We start from the raw sequence: 19,343 nt of genomic DNA, 5'->3' as shown, positions 1-19,343 counted from the left end.
ATCCTGACAAAAAACGCCCAACTTGAGGGTTCAAAACAAGACTTCAGAAACCAGCGTAGCTACGAACATCTGCTATAGTGCCTATGCCACAACCCGAATAATAATAAGATGGCTAATGTGGTAATTGCTAGTAGCTAAACAGCTAACGTTAAAATATGTGCCACCCAGGTTACTATCTATGATAACTTTTTAACTATTACCTAAGTAATAACCATTTATTTAACAGGAACTTCACTGGGAAATGTTTTTAGGAAATGAACTGTAAAATATGGGGCTCATTAATCAAATGGGATTAGCTAAAAGGAAATATTAAAGTTAAACAGAAGCATGCACTTTTAAAACTTTTTTCTGTTAACTTCTTGCTTTATGTTGTATTTTATTGTTGTATTACATTACAATGATATGCTATACTTTTATTTCCTGTGTTTAATCTGTGAAAAATGCCAAATAAGTAAATACATTTTACTTACTTAAAACATTGCTACCTTGTTATTAATGTATATTTAATAATATACATCTAATATTATTACATGCTACAAATAGTAAATACAAAAGTACCTTTGATAATAAAAGCATGTAACCCAAATAAAACTTTATTATTCAAACAAATCTGTTTTTAATTTATGCTCAATCTTTACTTTAAATGTAAACAATATCAGATTTTGAACATCATTTGTACATTTTAAAAAGATTCTTGACCCACTATCTTGAATAAAACCATTTTGATACCTTTTCTACGACATCTGTTATCATATCTGTGCCTCATATTGTAAAGTGATTTCAAGTTTTGTGCTGTTATGCAAGCCGTTTCAAAGAAAAGAGCTTTGTAATTGAGAACTATCCAGCCAAAAAAAAATAATTATTTCAGTTTGTTAGGAGAAAACCTCGAACACAAGAGCATCACAAAATTTGATAAAGCTTTCTCTACTGCCTGCCTGTCAGTCAGCTGCAGCTTCAAAGCTTTACACACACACACACACACACACACACACACACACACACACACACACACACACACACACACACACACACACACACACACACACACAGTCTCCAGCCACCAAAACACTCTAATCTGAATCAAAAAGATCAAATTTCTTTCTCTCATTCTCTCCCTGTCGCTCGCATTCAGATTCAAGATAAGCAACAGCCTGCTGCCACATTATCTGACTTGCACTCACTCTGCTGTAACACTAAAGCATTGACTTTATGTGATACACAATAAACTACCAAAACAACATGACAGGAGTGAGAGGTTGTGCAGTTTCTTTCCCATTTACTGACGGTCACATTAAAAACAACACATACAACACATTGCGTACCTGGTTTTCAAAGGTTTTTGTAAAAATCGGATCATTTGGAGAACTGTGTAAACCTGTGGTTGGCCGTGTGGTTCTCACACCGGACCATCACATGTGTTTTGGTGCTGCAATATTGGCTGACACATGAAGATGTGCCAATGCAGAATCACCAAGTAACCACACTGCATGTCTTTTGGAAGAAGCTAGAGTTTCTAGAGAAATCGCATGGAAGCACAGAGTAAGGATGCAAACTACAGTCTAAGGAGCTTGGAAAGAAAAGCAGCTGGACTTCTTTAAGTTGCTTGAAGATGTTTTCAAGCAACTTAAAAAAAAAAAAAAAGTCCAGATGCTTTTCTTTCCAAGCTCCCTAGACTACGATCCTTCACAGACATATGCAAACTACAGTCACAGAATACCAAGGGATTTGAACCCAGGACCTTCTTGCTGTGAGGTGTCAGTGCTAACTACTGCACCACCAGGTCTAACAACTGGGGAGCAGTTCTATCAAAATAAAGGAAGAAAAGTTAAACTGGAGTTTTATGACAGCAAAGGGGGAGAGAGAGGATGAATGTTACAGTCCAGGCAAGTAAGTTCACCACATAACACAGTGAATCCAAATTTACATGCATGCAAATAATGTAACAAATACAGTATCTGGAAATTTAATAGGACGTCTGGTAATACTAATAATGTTCTCCTCAGGGACTGTATATAAAATATCCACTGGTTTTGGCTAACTCCTGTATCCAAATGGATGACTTATAAAAATACCAGCCTCAAGTGGCCACTAGAAGAGCTGAGGTTGCAGCTTGGTGGGTATTTGATCACTGACACTGAATAGCCACCTAGATTACCAATCAAACGTGCTCTTGCTTTTCAACTGCAATTATAAAATACTTCTTTCATTGGAGGAAACAGTGTGACACTGATTTTTCACGTCTGCTGGATATTTATATTATAGAAATTAAATGATTGATCAGAAATGAAAACAACTTTTAGCTGTGGAGTACAAACACTGTTACTTACACCACCAAAACTAATTAGATGTACAAGTCAGCCATTTAAATAACATTTTAAATGAAATACAACACATCAGCTGCCTGTTTTTACCCCAAGAAATGACCATCCTTTGTATATCTGTGTACTGATATCAGATCAAAGCCTTTGAAGTCTAAGCATCTTAATACCTTAGCCAAAAGAGAAGGGTTGTAGTCTCTAGACAACTAGCCCCCCCCCCCCCCCCCCCCACGCACACACACACCCCAACCCAAAAAATCAAATGTGCTGCTATTGGTTTTTAATTCAATATATGAGCATGCATATAGCATTTAATTTGTGCATTTCTAACTGCGGATAAAAACTGTCAGTTCTGTTTCATAAATCGGGTATTTCAGAGGGTCAGGGAGTGAAAAACAGGGGAAATGATGAGATGAGGAACTGCAGGAGCTTCACTTCAGCTCAGATGAAACCAAACCTCCGACATGTAATCAGGGTAAAGTAAAACCTCTCACTGTGCTGCTACTGGAAAGTGGTTTCCATTGAAAACCACTGAACTAATTCATTATTCATTTCTTACCAGTAATTGATTAATAATTGATATCAAATGCTAGAAGACAGCCCAGAGGCTTCATTTTACAGGTCTTATAGCTTTCTGCAATTTCTGACATTTAATGATACGGAGCTAACATGAAAGACGAGATGTTTTTTACTATAGATATATAAACAGTTTTTATTTGTGCACTTCCTACTACTTCATGGTGCAACAAGAGTCAGCTCTACTGGTTGTGGCACACTCCATCTCACCCCGATGGTCATGAGCTCTGGGTAATGACCGAAAGAATGAGACTGGGAATACCAGCAGCCAAAATGAGCTTCTTCAGCCATGGTTCATTTTCCATTTGGACCTCTGTGTTTTGCACTTTGTTTAACCTTTTCACTCACTGTTTAGTTTAGTTTTCGCTTTTATGTTTGCTTTCACCCACTGTTTAACATTAAGGACCAACAATGAATCGATTGGGTTTAGCCACTGAAAAGCCTCAGTTAGGTTTAGGTGGTAACAAGCTCTTGGTCAGGGTCAGGGTTGGGCTCTAAAAACACCCCAGTGAAGTTTAGGTACGATAAACTACTTGGGAAGTGTTTTTCCTGTTGACAGTTATAGGTTATAGTTATCATCTCTTCCCTGTGTTCCCTGCATCTTATTGTCAAATTTCTGTTTGTGGACCTGGGCTGTTTTGTTACTTCCTGTTTTATTTTGATAGTCTTTTGTCGCTTATGCTTTGTGTTTAGTTTTACTTCCTGTACCTTGTGTCACTTGAGTTATGCTTGCTTGTTTACCCACCTGCTCCTAATTTCCCTTATCAACTTGGCTGTATGTCTGGCCTCAGTTTTCGCCTTGTCTTTTATTGTGATGTCTTTAACTCTTCCTGTTTTTATCCACAGTATAACTTCTATTTATGTTGGTGGGCTTTGTTTTATTTAGCTTTTTTGGATTTCCTCTATACCAAAATAAAGATTCTTTTGCTTTGTTAGTCTCAAGAGTCTCCATTTGGGTCCATTATCTACACTCTATGACAGGTTTAGGCAACAGCTACTAAAACTAATTGACTGCAGCAACAACTACTTGGTTAAATTTTGGAACTAAAAGGTGCTTCATTGTGTTTAGAAAAAGATGATTGTTTAGGTTAAAATATAACTGAATAACCATCCGTATTGATAAATGACAGTTTGGGGTTATGATCACTTCCAACAAACGAGTCCTTGTGCATAAGATATATACCAACAGCTTATTACACATCTCAGCTTCCCAGTGAACACATCAATAAATTGTTGCTGAGAGAAAGATATTTGAAATATTACACTTAGATGTGGTTTAGCTTTGATGGACAATAAAGTTTCCATATAAATGCACTGCTCAAAAATTAAATAAATAAAAGGAACACTTTATAGCAGCGACACTGAGCCTATAGCAGTGTAGGGTCAGTGTCACTACTTGTAACATGATGTCATACTTGGACTCTACAGAGGTTGCCTGTATTTGTATAGCGCTTTTCTAGTCCCTAAGGACCCCAAAGCGCTATACACAACATGTCATCCACCCATTCACACACTGGTGATGGCAAGCTACATTGTAACCACAGCCACCCTGGGGCGCACTGACAGAGGTGAGGCTGCCGGACACTGGCGCCACCGGGCCCTCTGACCACCACCAGTAGGCAACGGGTGAAGTGTCTTGCCCAAGGACACAACCACCGAGACTGTCCAAGCCGGGGCTCGAACCGGTAACCTTCTAATTACAAGGCGAACTCCCAACTCTTGAGCCACTATTGAGCCACTATTATTGTTCTTGTTGGAAATTATTGTTGTAAACAGCTGCAAAAATGTGAGCATAAAGGTTAATAAAATTCATGCCCTTTAGAAATAACTGCAGGTCTAATTCTCCCTGCTGGTTTAACCTTTAAGAAAGCAGTTAAATATAACAAATACCAAAGTCCTTGATTTAATTTGGTGAACCCAGAAAAAGCCTTGTTTTTGTTTACTATAATAATCCATCTGATTTATTTTACAGCTTGTGCAAAACCAAAATACTTAATCCTTTAACCTTATAATTCCAGAACCATGTAACTTCCAGTAATTACAATAACCTAGTTTAACCTCCTAAGACCTGAACTCTTTCATGGCATGCATTTTAAATTTTTCTTTGCTATTTGGGTTGATTGGGACCTGAGGAATGTAAAAACAAAGAATTACCAAATTTTTTCTTTTTACCTAATTTTTGTTTCGGAGTCAAAGGAGATCCACGTATGAGGACATTGTTTTTAAATTTTGATAGAACGGTGGCAGTATAATGTCCTCGTAAGTGGCCTTTGTAGAGAAAAATTAAGTATTTTCGTCTAGACATCCCAAAATGTGATGTCCACATATGTGGACGTCAGGTCCTAGGAGGTTAAACTTCTTTACCTCCTCCGTCTTTCCTAATGCAGATTACAGGCCTGCCATAAGATTAATTAACCTGAATCACCTACAATGTTCAGGTCAGTCTTTTCAAACCAAACTGAGATGTTAATTTATTTTCTCTCTAACACCTGCCTGATGAGTACTTTGGCCTTTCACTGTGACATCCTCCATCTGCTGACTCAGGCTTCACGCAGGTCTCAGCCTAAATATAGTGCCGGTCAGGCCAGGCTATCCAAACATGTCAGGTGCTGTCTAGAAATGGCATGATGTGTTTGAATGCAAGGCTGGAGCTCCTACAAATGTAGGAGAGGTGTGTTATTTTAAGCCAGAAAGGATTAAAGCAGGAAGGACCTGGTGGTTCATGAGATCATAAGAAAACTGGGAAACCAGTGAGTGCAACAGGCATCTTAAAAGGAATTAGGCAGTCCTGGATTTTTTTGGTTTCTGGAAAGAGATAATAGTCATCCAACTCTCAGATATGTACCACATGCTCAGTGTGCACCAGATGGAGGTGAGGGGTCAGTGTCTTGCTCAAGGACACTGTCAGCTGTTGTTTCAGCACCAGCTGGAGTCATTTACATTTCACTACCTTCTCTATTTTGTCTTTGGGGACATTTTTTGTTTTCTGGACTTAATTCTACTAAATAATGCTGCTTTGTATTTTTATTTTATCGCTAATAAAAATGCCTATAATAAAGAAAAACATCAGTTTTAATGTACTACTTTGACTGATACAGCTATGTCAGTTAATAAAAACAACTAAAATCATAAAAGCAGGAAGGAAGTCATACAGTATTTAAAGAGCCTACTGTTAGATTAAATAGTTAAACATTTGTCATTTTTATATGTACCATTTGTCCATTGTTTTTAACTCTGTGAAAGGAATTCTTTCTTTCCTCCCATCCCCAGATTCTCGAGGTTCTGGGTGGGAGGTTGAAGTGTTTTATCACAGGGACGTCCTTTTGAAGATCTGTTTGATGTTTGGTAGAGCTTCCTACCCTTTGTATGGTTTCACTGTGTTATCTTTGGTAAACCATACATTGGGTGTGGGGGAAGACTACCCTCTTTATGACCAAGGATGTTGTTCCTGCTTTTAGGTTTTATGACCCTTTTGATCAACACACACACACACACACACACACACACATTCTCACATAACACCCACACACACACACTTACATACAGTGCCTTGTCTTTGTAACCAAAGGGGGTTGCAGGGGGAGGTGTTTTGTAAACTATTGTTTGAAGTTTGTCAATAAAAGGCAGCGAGAGGAGGCCATCATCGGGGTTCATTGTCGTGCTGGACACAGATGAGGGGGCCTCCCTTGCGCAAGAAAACGATTGAACACTGTTGCCTTGTTTTTCTTTCATGGGAATAAGTCTTGGATACAGCGGGGTCTGAGTTTAGACCCAACACCTACCTTGTATGACGTTTACAAACTAAAATATGCACAATACCAATATTAAGTTTAAACATTTTGGTAAAATTACATCTGAGGAATTGTACCATTTCATGGTACTGATAACATAAAAATTAGAGGACCACGACTGGATCCTTGAGGAACTCCACTACTGATAGCAAAACAGCAGCAAAGTCTACAAAGCTACAAAATAACTGATGCATCATTCCTTCATCCAATTCCAATGTCGAGCTTGGTTTTTCCAGCTTATTAACTAACAACGTGTTTATGAACCAAAAATAGAAAACGTTCTGCTCCACGAGTGACTGAAGCACTAAAACTGTAGGAGATGGTAGCGGGCTGCAGGAAGACCCCGGAGCAGACGGACAGACGGAGCTGACAGCTGACCGAGCGGCTGTCAGATAAATGAGCTCCACTTCCAAAAGCTTTGACAGGAGAGCGGCAGGGAAAGAGGGGGTGAGCACGAGCAGGGCGGATGATAATACTGACAGGTAGCAAAGAGAGCCAGACAGAGAAAATGAATACAAGGCAGGCAGATGAGAACAGAAATACAAACAGAAAAAGCTGAAGGACAACAGTATCTCAGACAGATGAGCAAACAGACAAATGTTGTTTTTTGCCCAATTTTGTCATTTTTATCATAAAATGACATTAAATTTAATAAACATTCAGCCAAAACCATTAAATGTCCTCATATTAAAAGAGCAAAAGCAGCTTTTGCCAACACAAAGATTACTTTATGATCAATAGTGAGCTTTACCCTGAATAGAAGGTTAGGTTTAATTTTTAAATGTGAACTGAGAAATTAGTTTCTGTTTAAAACACAAAAATTAAAACTGAACTGATAAACTTGTTTCATGACATTTCTCAATATTTTATATATTTTAATTTATCACTTTGGTCATATAATCCCAGTATGTCAAAGTGGCTGGCCTAACTCTTATCAACATTACAGATGAGGCCCCCTGGGCATCATACTTTAAATCAATGAGTAATTTTTTATATACAGGGCTGATGTGATTAAGAGGTTTCAAATTAACCCAAATCACAATCTTTTCTTAAAGTTAGGTGAACAGCTCTTGGTGCCAAACCTGAAAGTAAAACAAGAAGCTCCTAACCGAGACATGAACTGAGGTATCCTAACTTACAAAGTTCACTTGGTCTACTACATACAGTACCAACCCTTCAACCTATTAATGTGGGCTCAAAACGAAAAAAACAGACCATTATATCGTAAGATCTAACACTGACAAAGCACACCTTGTGTGAGAGATAAAATGGCAAATTAAAACAAATGAAATACCAGCAATTGCTATCACCTGGCAACTTGCCAGGGGATGAATGACCAATCCCTGGGATTGTGCCACTGAGTCCTAAAGCTTGGCTACCTCTGCGTAGTTCTCAAGAAACCCTGTGGGTGTTAAGAGGTTGAAGAAGAAGCCTCTAGCTGATTCCCCAACAGGAATTAAAGTTACTTTATTAGACTCATCAAGAACTTGGATCTTTTCTCTTTGCAGGGTTCTTAGCACAAACTGGCCAGGATTTATTTGGAAAAAAACACTCTTTGTTTGTGTGGAGGTGAGGTTCTTAGCTGCAGAGGATCTAAGGTTTCTCAAACACATTTCTCTTTTGAGGTCCAACAAACCTGCTGCAGCCTGTTCTGGTTAATCAGTCTGTTCAAATATTCATCGCTTAATTAACATGCTGATTTTTACTGGCTGTCACAGGGGAAGGAAGAGAATGTGCATGTATGAAGAAGCCTAATTTTTCTGAGCTGTGGTGCCATTGCTCTTTAGTTTAATGGCCTTGGTTTCAGTTCGGAGGATTGATTACGTCCCCTTCTGGAGTGATTCTCCCCGCCTCCATGCACGGATCTATTATTAAAAGACGGCCTCCTGGCCTTTGAGCTACTCTGCCCTGCTGACAAGAATAAGGGGCGGCTTTCTCATATCGTCCTTTGCCTTTGCAACTCGATACAGGGCGTTAAAAAGATCTGCCGGGTTGGTGTCAGGTGCTCCCAAGCCCTCCAGCTCCATCCTGATCAATGCCTGTGCTCGCATTTCACATGGGAACACCTGTCGGCCAGTGGAGGAGAGGGCTGCTGTAAATCCTGAACCAAGAGTGCTTATTCTGCAGGAATATTCTCCCTTTTTAGGGAGCTGGGAAATTAGAGCAGAAATCTCTGACTTTCTTAAAGACAAAAAGTTCTAGTGTTTTTTTGCCATATTCCCCCCTTTTAGTTTGCAGCTTGTTGCTTCTCTGGTGTAATTTTCTCCCTGTCTTGCATTAAACTGATTACTTGAACACATGTGCGGTCATGCTGGAGACTAAAGACGGCAAGATTAGCGGGGCTTTGTTTGTGCAGCTATTGTTCAATGAAAACTGTCTAAGATAATAAAAAGATTTGGATATATTTTAAGCGATTACATAAGCAGTTCAGCTTTAAGTATTGCAGAGCAGGAACTCAAGAGAAAGCTGCAGACAGCGGGATATTTGCAGAGCAGTAGTAGGAGGCTCTTACTGCAGTTTGTGCACATCATCAAAAGATTTTTACTGTGATCGTGTCATACAGGAAAAAAAATCCAGCTGTGCCAGCACGCCTGAAACTGCTTATGTCTTGCCTTGGTGCAAATGTGCCCCTGTGACTGAGAAGTGCATTATGATGCGTTTATTTGGCAACATACCCTGGACACAGCAGTTGGAGAAAAAAAAAGGGGGGGGAACCTTCTACGTTCACACAATGCCATAGAGAAATGAAAAGTTGTTCCAGTGCACATGGCTAAAATGATAAACTGCGCAGCGGTCTGAGCAATTTAACGCAAAGGGAGTTTGGGGGATAGTTCATAAACTACTACTTTTTTCTGTTCCTCCTTTTATATTTTGCCCCCCTCACTCTTTCTTTCTTGTTTCGACCTCCTGCTGCATCTCAGACCTCCTGTAATGACTGCTGCTGTGGAGAAAAAGCAACAGAAATAAGAGCGAAAAGGGAAAAAAAATCCTGAGAAATCTTTTCAACTCTGCTGCTGTGTGGGCTCACAAAGAAAATAAAGAGAGTGAGGGAGCCAGGAAGAGAAATAAGTAGTAATAGATCCAAAAAAATGGATTAAAAGAAAATGTTGGTGGAACAATTATGGCACCTTAATTAGGAGTGAGAGGAGAATTATGGGAGCTAAGCACACGCTCTTTCTTTGAACAATCTTGTGACTTAATTTAAAAGATAATTCCAGCCAGTGTGACATTAAACATTGCTTAGCAAATTCTCATCTTGAATTTCTGCATTTTGATTTTTGAAACCAGGCATGATGAGTCACAAACTGAAGAAAAGCTACATGCCTAATAGTCAGTCACTAGGTATTCACCTTAAAAGGGAATATAATTTACAAAATGAACACTGTGTTTAATGGCATTAATTCAAATTAGCAACAGCCTGGAGTCTGTGATTTGGACTCCATGATTCAGTAGTTTTGTTTGGCACTTTGTTTTCAGACAAATAGATTTTTTAGTTTGTCTTTCACTTCCTGGTTAGGTTTGCATTTAGACTGAAGCCTATACAAGCTGTCACAGGATGAGAGGTGCTGTATGTGCCGCAACAGCCTTTCAATCTGGTTGAGGTCTGGACTTTGCCTGGGGCACTGAGGCACTCTGATTATTTTCTTTTTCATTCATTTTGTTGTATATTTGGTGCTGTGCTTTGGATCATTATCCTGTTGCGTGACCCATTTTGGTCTGGGCATTCAGACACATGGCCTCGCATATGATCCTAGAATACTTTGGTATACAGAGGACTTCATAGTCTGACGCAAATCATGACCCCTCCACCACCGTGCTGACAGCTGGTATGAGGTGTTTGTGCTGATAAGCTGAGTTGGGTTTGTGTACTGTAGCCAAACATCTCCACTTTGTTTTCTGTCTGTACTTTGCAAACCTAAGCTGTGCTCCCATGTTCTTTTTACCAAGATGAACCTTTCTCCTTCCAAACAAGTCATACTTGTTCAGTCTTTTTCCTAAACAAGCTGTCGTGAACTTTAACATTTAACATGCTAACTGAGGTCTGTAGAGTCTAAGATGTAGCTCTTGTATTTTTGCACTTTCTCTGGGCACTGCACAGTCTGACGGTCTGCTGGGACGTCCATTCCTGGATGCTTCAGACCAGCAAACTGCCAAACCTTCTGCTTTCATAGAGGTGCTCACACTTAATCAAGTGCATTTGATTAGCAGCACCTGGCTGCTGCTTATGTTTAATTTTATAAAAGGACTTGGAATACCTGTGTGCTATAATTTGCCAGGCTGGCTCTTTAAAGGTTAAGCTAAAAGCCTCACCACTTATCTACTGACAGACACGAGAGGCATCAATCAGTGAAGCAGAAAGCAGTCCCACTTGTTTGTGCAAGCTGTTGCAGCCTATAGTTACATTTCAAAGTCAAGCAAGCTTTAGGGTATGTAAAACGTGCACCAGTATTGTCACCTTTACACGAGTTAGAACTTTTAATAAACATTTGATGTCGAGGAGAATCTTCTTTTTTACGCTGAAATATAACCCTAACCGCAATGCTTTTGATGCCTAACCAACCACAGAGTAAAAAGATGTACTTTTTTCCAAACTGTCAGGTGTTTTTTTTGAGCCTCCACTACCCCTCGTACCAGCTACGTGGAGTGTTTTTCTTTTTCAGTTATAAAGAGGAATCATGTTAATGTGACATTTCAGAAGGGTTATTTCAAATGCTATTATCAAAAATCAGATCATTTGGAACTTTAAATTTACTTGTTCCACTTAAGGAACCTGTTCTTACCAACTCATGTCTAAAATTCTTCTTCTTCACTTTATCAGCTCTCACACTGTTCCCTCAAAGGATAATTTCCATCCTCCTCTCTTATAACAGAAACCACAGGGCAGCACAATGAACCAATGACATCCCATCAAGATGTAGATACTTACTTCCAGAGTTTGTACCCATCATCGATCATCAATCTTTAACCCGTCTTTGTTCATCCTGCTTTCCTCACACATCTGTCCAAGGAAGTCATTAACATACACAAGTGACCTTTAGTATGACCTAAATTTGATTATAGGAAACCCACAACATATTTAGTCATATAATCCCTGTGTTGCTGGTTGTATCCTGATTCGGACACACCGATTACTGTGGATCTGGCATTCTTTCCTGCAGATCTCGTCCAGCTAAAGTAAAAGCCAGAGAAAACAATGAATGCCTTGTTTGTTAATCGAGGATTTTGAAGCCGCTGGTTCTCATTCAGTGTTTTGTTGAGTAACAATTACATAAGACGAGCAATTTTTTCCTTTGAGGAGAAGATCTGGTAATTCAAGCCTCAGGTCTTTTGTTCCTGCAGCTTGATTAACACAATTCACCGCTCTCTGGGGAAAACCTTGCAGCAGGAATTTTTCACAACAGGAGGCAATAAGGTCCAGATGAGTCTGGACATAAAGCCCAGAGATAGTTTTAAGGAGTCCATGAGCTGTGTTCAGGGTATGATGACAAATACACCATAAAACCTCATCAACTGAACAGACAAATTAGGCAAACAAATGGTGACAGCATCATAATACTCAGTCTCATTTGTCCAATAAAAAAAACCAATGCTATGAGGCAAAACCATAAAAGATGTAAATTTAGTACCAAAGTCAAACGCCTTTGTTCTGGAAGATAAAAGATAATGACTAGCGGTATAATGCACATAAAAAATTAAGCACCACTTCAGGCAGCTGGTTAAATACTGAAATATCTACTCATTGAGCCATCTTGTTGTGCAGCCAAACCTTATCCAAACCCACAGAAGCTATGATTACCTGAAGTCCAAAACAAGAAAAGACATTTTGGATATTGGAAATCTGTCCATTCATTGATATATATATAAAAACCTGCCTGCCAAGAAAGATTCAAACTTCCAGGTTATCTTCCATATTGTGTAGCCCATCTAATGTTTTCCTCACTGGAATCACTGATGGCAATAGAAGCAGAAATCACCAGGCACACCACAATACAATACTATCGCAATATTTCACCCACGATACGATATTACTGTAGTTTTTAGCATTTTGTGATATGATGAGTACTGCAATAACATATATTTTGACTTCATCACCTTTTATCATCTGTAAATTTTTAAACTTTCAAAGTTGTATTCACTCAGATAAAGTATCTCTTTGGTTATTTATTTGATGAAAGATGAGGGTGTCAAGCATACCAACACCGGCACTAAGACGATCTGCAGTTTCTATGCTTGGACTGAGATCAGACTCGTGTTTTTCAACGCTACCATCATCCAAATGCAGAGTTAGTCAACAACATGTTTTGGTTTAAGCGAGAGGAGAAGAAAAAAACTCTTTGATACATAAACACAAATTATTTGAAGCATGTAAACGAGGAATATTTACTATTATTTTGGATCTGTGAGATGGGTTTTCTGTTTCTCTGCCACATAAACCTAATTTATCCTGGTTTTCACAGTTCATCACCAGCTGCTGCAACTGCCGCCAGCTGTTTTCAGCAATACTTAACCTCATATTAACATCAACCAGCTCCCTGTGAATTATCAAACTATAAAGAAGCCCATGCTTTAAATCCACTGTGGAGGGCAAAAAGAGGCAGTAAAATTTACAGAGAGGAAAATTGAAACTTAAAGACTTTAACCTCTTCTAGTGAGGAACACAAAAAGTTACAGTCAAAATTTAAATATCAGACTGACCTAGAGTATGAATGAGTACTTAAAAGGTATAAATGTTCTTTAAATTTCTTTGCACCATCATAAACTCTCTTAGGCAGCTTTCTTGTCACGTCTTTAAGTCGTCTTCAGGAATAGTTCTGCAGGCTTCTTGACGGGCATTCAGAGCTCTTCTTTGGATGTTTCTGCCTTTTGTTCTGTTCAAGATGACCCAACACTGCTTCAATAATGTTGAGGTCCGGGCTCAGGGAGGCCGATCCATGACTGATAGTGCTCCACTGTGTGTTTTTCTATCCAGGTATGATTTTACTGCATTGGCAGTGTGTTTGGGATCACTGTTTTTAGATCCTCACCTCCTCTGTACATATTGAAGATGATCTGTACCAAAAACATCAAATGTTTATTCATCACTCCATCAGACCTGTTGCCACAGATTTTCACTCCAGTTCTTGTGTAATTTGGGATACCTCAGCTCCCCCCTGTTTGCCTTGTTTAGTAACAGCTACTTGGGAAACGTGAAAATTGTGCTTTTGTGACAGGCTGCTATTGACAAAGTGCCTAAAGATACAATTTTAAAAAAGGTTCTTTGCCAAGTTGTCTTTTATGTGTAAACACAACACTATGTCACCCCTGTCATATTTTTTTTAAATTGTTAAGTGGCTTAAACAAACAATGTGCAAGTACAACGACTGGACTGGAAATTAGTGAAAAAGTAACCAATGTCCCCAAAAAACCTTGAAACACCTTCAGAAAGCCAAAAACTATTGCTCAAGACAATAGCTCAAGGCTGGCTCAATACTTTTGCACGGTAGTGTATTATTTAAATCTTTAAATATGTTTTTAAAGTGAGCTTTTAGGCCTGAGACACAGGCTAGTTTTATGAGATTTCAGTTTTCAAAGAGACTTTAAGTGTAATTCAGTTCAAAGAGCTTAGCAATCAGACATTTTTAGGTTGTTGTTGGTCAAAACAGGTCAAAGGCTGTTTTTCTGCAGCAGCATTCAGCTAGATCACACAGAAAAAACAAAACAACCCTTATAATACATCAGTCTAACTCTGTAAACCATGTGGACAAATCTTTCTATTGAGGTCAGCGGGACACATTTCTAACTGTCCTTGGTGATGAAAGGAAATTGCTGGACTTCAGTGACAGACGTGCGTGTATTTGTTTCATTTTTCTGCGAAGATTTAAAAAAAAAAAAAAAAAAAAAGTTTAGTGGAGTCAAGGATGAAGTCTGGCTCAGAGATAAGAAAGCCAAGACACACTTTGTCCACACAGCAAACTGGAAAGCTTCAACAGGGGTAGAGCTGGGCGATAGAACGATAACGATATGTATCGCGATATAACCTTTTCTCGATAGAAAAATTAAACTATCGCGATAGACCTCGCCGCTCTTGTCCTCTTAAAAAAAACCAAACCAAAAAAAAAAAACCCAGCCAATCCAAATTACGTAGCGCAGAGCCGAACCAATCACAGCTGCAGCTTCACGTCACGTGACTTGTTACGTACAGCACAAGTGCCAAGCCGCACATGTGTATTTGTTTGGGAAGCAGCCAGCCACCGTACCACCCGGGTAATGGAGGAAATGAGTGTGAGAAAAATCAACCGAGTGTGACCGAAGAGAAAACAGATGATGGTTCCAACGCCGGAGAGATTGTCGAACGGAAGAGCCATAGAAGTTCCGTAGTGTGAAGGTATTTCGGCTATTTCAAGTCTGACAAAAAACAGAGTAGCGTGCACTGTAAATTGTGCCGAAAGCAAGTCTGGAAATACAATAAACTGGTGCATGCGTCACACTGTGCGCCACGTTATTGTTTCGGTGAAATGAATTTCTACAATACTGTTACTGTTAATTCTACTCTCTGCAGTGTTTAAATGCTTACATATACACACAGTTACTGTCCGTCCACACATACGACTCGGTTCTGCTTCTATGCCCCAGCTTTGTTTACTTTTTCCCACCGAGGCTTCTAGACTTCTGATTGGCCAACATTTCTTCACGGTTAGGAATCTAGCTCCACCTGCTGCTTTGGCATGTTCATAGCAGCGTTTTCCTTCATTTCTGCCTTTATGTGTGGACGGGATTATTTTTTAAAACGAAAACGGAAAATCTCAGTTTTCAAAAATACCCGTGTACGTGTGGACGTAGCCTCAGTCTCTGACTGGAAGCGCTAATTCGTCATTCGGCTTTTGTCAGACTAAAGTAACTGTTAAAACTGTTTGAAAAGCTCAGCTATACAACAAGGAGAGATTGAGAATTTCCTTTTAGTTCTCAGTTTATTTGATATTGACAAAAGTTAGTCAGTTTTGTCTGTTCTTCTGTAAAACAAACTAAGATTTATTTTTAGAATTAATATTTTGTTTCTAAGTGGAATTGACAATTTAGTCTGTGGGGCGATCGTGGCTCAAGAGTTGGGAGTTCGCCTTGTAATCGGAAGGTTGCCGGTTTGAGCCCCGGCTTGGACAGTCTCGGTCGTTGTGTCCTTGGGCAAGACACTTCACCCGTTGCCTACTGGTGGTGGTCAGAGGGCCCGGTGGCGCCAGTGTCCGGCAGCCTCGCCTCTGTCAGTGTGCCCCAGGGTGGCTGTGGCTACAATGTAGCTTGCCATCACCAGTGTGTGAATGTGTGTGTGAATGGGTGGATGACTGGATATGTAAAGCGCTTTGGGGTCCTTAGGGACTAGTAAAGCGCTATATAAATACAGGCCATTTACCATTTGTTTGTTCTATTTTGAAACTTAAACGCTTTAGCGGCTGCCTTTTGTGTAGTTTGCAATATTTGCCTTTATTTATCTGAAAAAGTCTCATGTTCCTTAAGTACATCTACCCTGTTGAACTTATTATGGGAAATAAATATTTAAATAAAAACAAGCTGCTGATTATTTCACATTTTACTTGTGAGCAACGGCACATTTAAATCTTACAAATATAGTTATTTGGCTTATATCGTGATAGATATCGTTATCGCCTGAAATGAAAAAAAAAACATATCGTGATATGAAAAAATCTTATATCGCCCAGCTCTAAACAGGGGCTGAAGGTATTCACCAGAATAAAAGCCTTTTATGAAACATAAAAGAGCGCTCCTCCTCTGCAGGATGGCTGATTATGGGGCTGATGATATGACTTACAGCCATACAGCTACAATCAAGTTACCCTGGAAAAAAAACCCAAAACAAAACAGTGAGGGAGAATGCATCAGGAGAAAATGAGCAACAGCTACACTTCTAAATCCCATTTAGGAAGGCGTTTCACCTCAACCTGCTCTGGCGGCCGTGACCTGCAGTCGCACCGAGCTGTAGCAACAGCGCGTGCACGCTTCATCAACTCTGCTCAGATAAGCAGCAGTCGCAGAAGTACTTTCAGAATAATGCCGTTTGGTGATGGAAATGTCTCAGGACTACTTTTGCTTCCCCCAGGGTGCCAGCAATGTTGGAGAAGAAAAACACATCAAGGCCGCCCTGCATGTGCATCACAGAGCCGTTCCTACCCCAAACTGCAGATGTTAAGGTTCATTTCAGTGCTTTCCCTTTACAGGATTTTCTTCCTTATTTTCGCCTTCATTTTTCATGTGATGGCCGTTTCCACTGTGAGCCCACCTCAGGCTCTAAGATGAGTTGTTTACCATTCATGTGCGTGAGCACGCACTCTCAAATCCTTCCAGTTCACACCAAGACTGTGTCACACTGTGGGCTACTACAGTAGTGCATAGACATAATGTTGATGGCTGTTCCAGCAAAGAAGCAATAAATCAAATGGCGACTTCTTCTGATTGGCTGAGAGACATGATTCTTTTTGCCACCACAGAGCAAACCTTTTTTTTTTTTTTTGCCTGTCCCGTTTGGCTTACGGATTTACTTTACCAAATGGACCACCCCAGCCTTGCCGTAATGGTCTATTTGATTCACCTTTTATTGTTTATTTTATTTTATTTTCACTTGTTAAATACGGGACAGACTTGACTGGGGAAAGAAAGGGGAGAAAGAAAGGGAAAGAAAAACAGCGGGGAAGAGGGACAAACCTAATGATGCAGCAATCAACTGACAGCCCTCTCACACTTTGTAATATGCCACATTTCAGAATAAAAGCCCATACTTATTGATATGTTAATGAAGTGCATGAATTGCTGAGCTTGAATATATTCTTCAATAGTCTATAACTGTTGGAGGATTAGAGGAATGGCACTCATTTCACGCCTTTATGTTATAGCTCTGATAACGGAAAATGTATCGATTGTGAACTTGCATTATTCCAAAGGGATTATGCAGCGAAGTGTCCATTTTTCCTCCAACTTAAATGTGAGAATTTGCTGCTTTTTTTTCAAGATGTCACCTTGAGCTCCAAAACTTGTCATCAGCATTATTACTATTTCTGAATACGTTTGTAGCTAAATGACTTTCCCATTGTGGACAAGACCTCATTCTCTAATAGACAGTGTAAGATTTTTGTTTTTTAAGCTCACCTTTTGTAGACAAAAAGGATGGAGTTTCACAACTGTTGAGTGCACAGTCCTGGAGAATGAGGCCATGGTACGTTGGTGAAAATGGGAGGCACTCAAGTTTAAATGTCTTGCACTCAAAGGCAGTGCCTGAGAAAAGAGCATTTTCAAACATTCCCTGCAAGTCTTTTTTTTTTTTGGCCAAACAGAATACCTAGGCAGGTATTCAAGTGTCCAAAACTCCAAATCCATTAGCACTGTTGTTGCAGTTGGACATCCTGTTTTTGCTCTGCAGCCTCAGTAAACTTGAAGTAGCTGACTATGAACCAGTCCTCCATCTGCTGGAGGTTCCTCAAGATCTCCAGACCAACAAGGACCAACACTAGCAAGATAGTGAAACTGGATGTGAAACTGGATGACAGACTCACTGGAGAAGCAGCAGGATGAGGACTAGGGCTGCTCAATTAATCGAATTTTAATCACGATTACGATCTGGGCTTTCAACGATCATTAAAAATGACTGAGCCGATTATTAGCCCCTCCCTCGTGCTTTACTCTCACGCTGCTCCGTGTGGCAAATCGAGCGCACCTCTTTGCATTTCGAACACGTGTCACAACAATTAAGAGCAGCGGTCCCCAACCTTTTTTGCGCCACGGACCAGTTTATGCCCGACAATATTTTCATGCACCGGCCTTTAAGGTGTCGCGGATAAATGCAACAAAATAAAACTAGTACCGGTACCGAAAAAAATGAAATTTATTCATAACACACGTGAAAAGACCCAGGAAAACCGAGTTAACGATCAAAACGATAACAAAATAACGCTGAAAACCGATAAAAACCCTGAAAACTATACATTTCACACCTGAGCCTTAACTCTCGCGGCCCGGTACCAAACAACTCACGGACCGGTACTGGTCCGAGGCCCGGGGGTTGGGAACCGTTGATTAAGAGGACCCGAGGGAAGCTCGGAAAGCTAAGCAGAAGTTATTTGGAGAGGAGAGTGACTGCCGTTGTTGAAAAGAGAGGTAAAAAAACCTTCAGTGGTGTGGAAACATTATGGGTTGGGGGAGTCAGACGTGGATCAATTAGACATAGTGTGTAAGCTACAGTGTCGTAGCTGCACCACAGAGCAACACTGCAAAGTTCACTAAACATTAATGTTTACATTTTTCATTTCATTTATATTGCAAACATTTGCACTGTTATCGGTATTTGCACACTATTTTATATTATTTTTTGACAATCTTTAAAGTCATTATTCAATACATTGTTATTGTTAAATAAATATCGTCAAATAATCGAGATCTCAATTTCAGTGAAAATAATCGTGATTAGCATTTTTGCCATAATTCAGCAGCCCTAATGAGGACTGCCACAAAAGTAGTAATTCATGAGACAGGAAGGGCTTTCGTTAGCTGGTTATCAGGTTAGCAGATTTTTAAAAAACTGGATACCCTTAATAGCACCCTGATAGCCACAATCTTTGTCTTCTCCTGGCATTAAATCAGGGATCTTTTGCTTATTATGCAAATGTCTATATTATGA

The 19,343-nt window shown here is 39.7% G+C and overlaps 1 protein-coding gene across 1 annotated transcript in view; it reads right to left on the bottom strand.

The window, feature by feature from the left end:
- LOC147302016 (SH3 domain-binding protein 4-A-like) overlaps positions 1-19,343 on the bottom strand; it is a 43,293-nt gene that overhangs the window by 10,989 nt on the left and 12,961 nt on the right. The window lies entirely within an intron of this gene.

The sequence above is a fragment of the Aulonocara sp. 'chitande type north' Nkhata Bay genome, linkage group LG23 (assembly GCF_057382095.1).
Source record: "Aulonocara sp. 'chitande type north' Nkhata Bay isolate Kocher_YH1m ecotype deep benthic linkage group LG23, A_spYH_male_GT1.1, whole genome shotgun sequence".
NCBI classification, from domain to species: Eukaryota; Metazoa; Chordata; class Actinopteri; order Cichliformes; family Cichlidae; genus Aulonocara; species Aulonocara sp. 'chitande type north' Nkhata Bay.
This window is presented reverse-complemented; position numbering and strand designations above follow the sequence as displayed.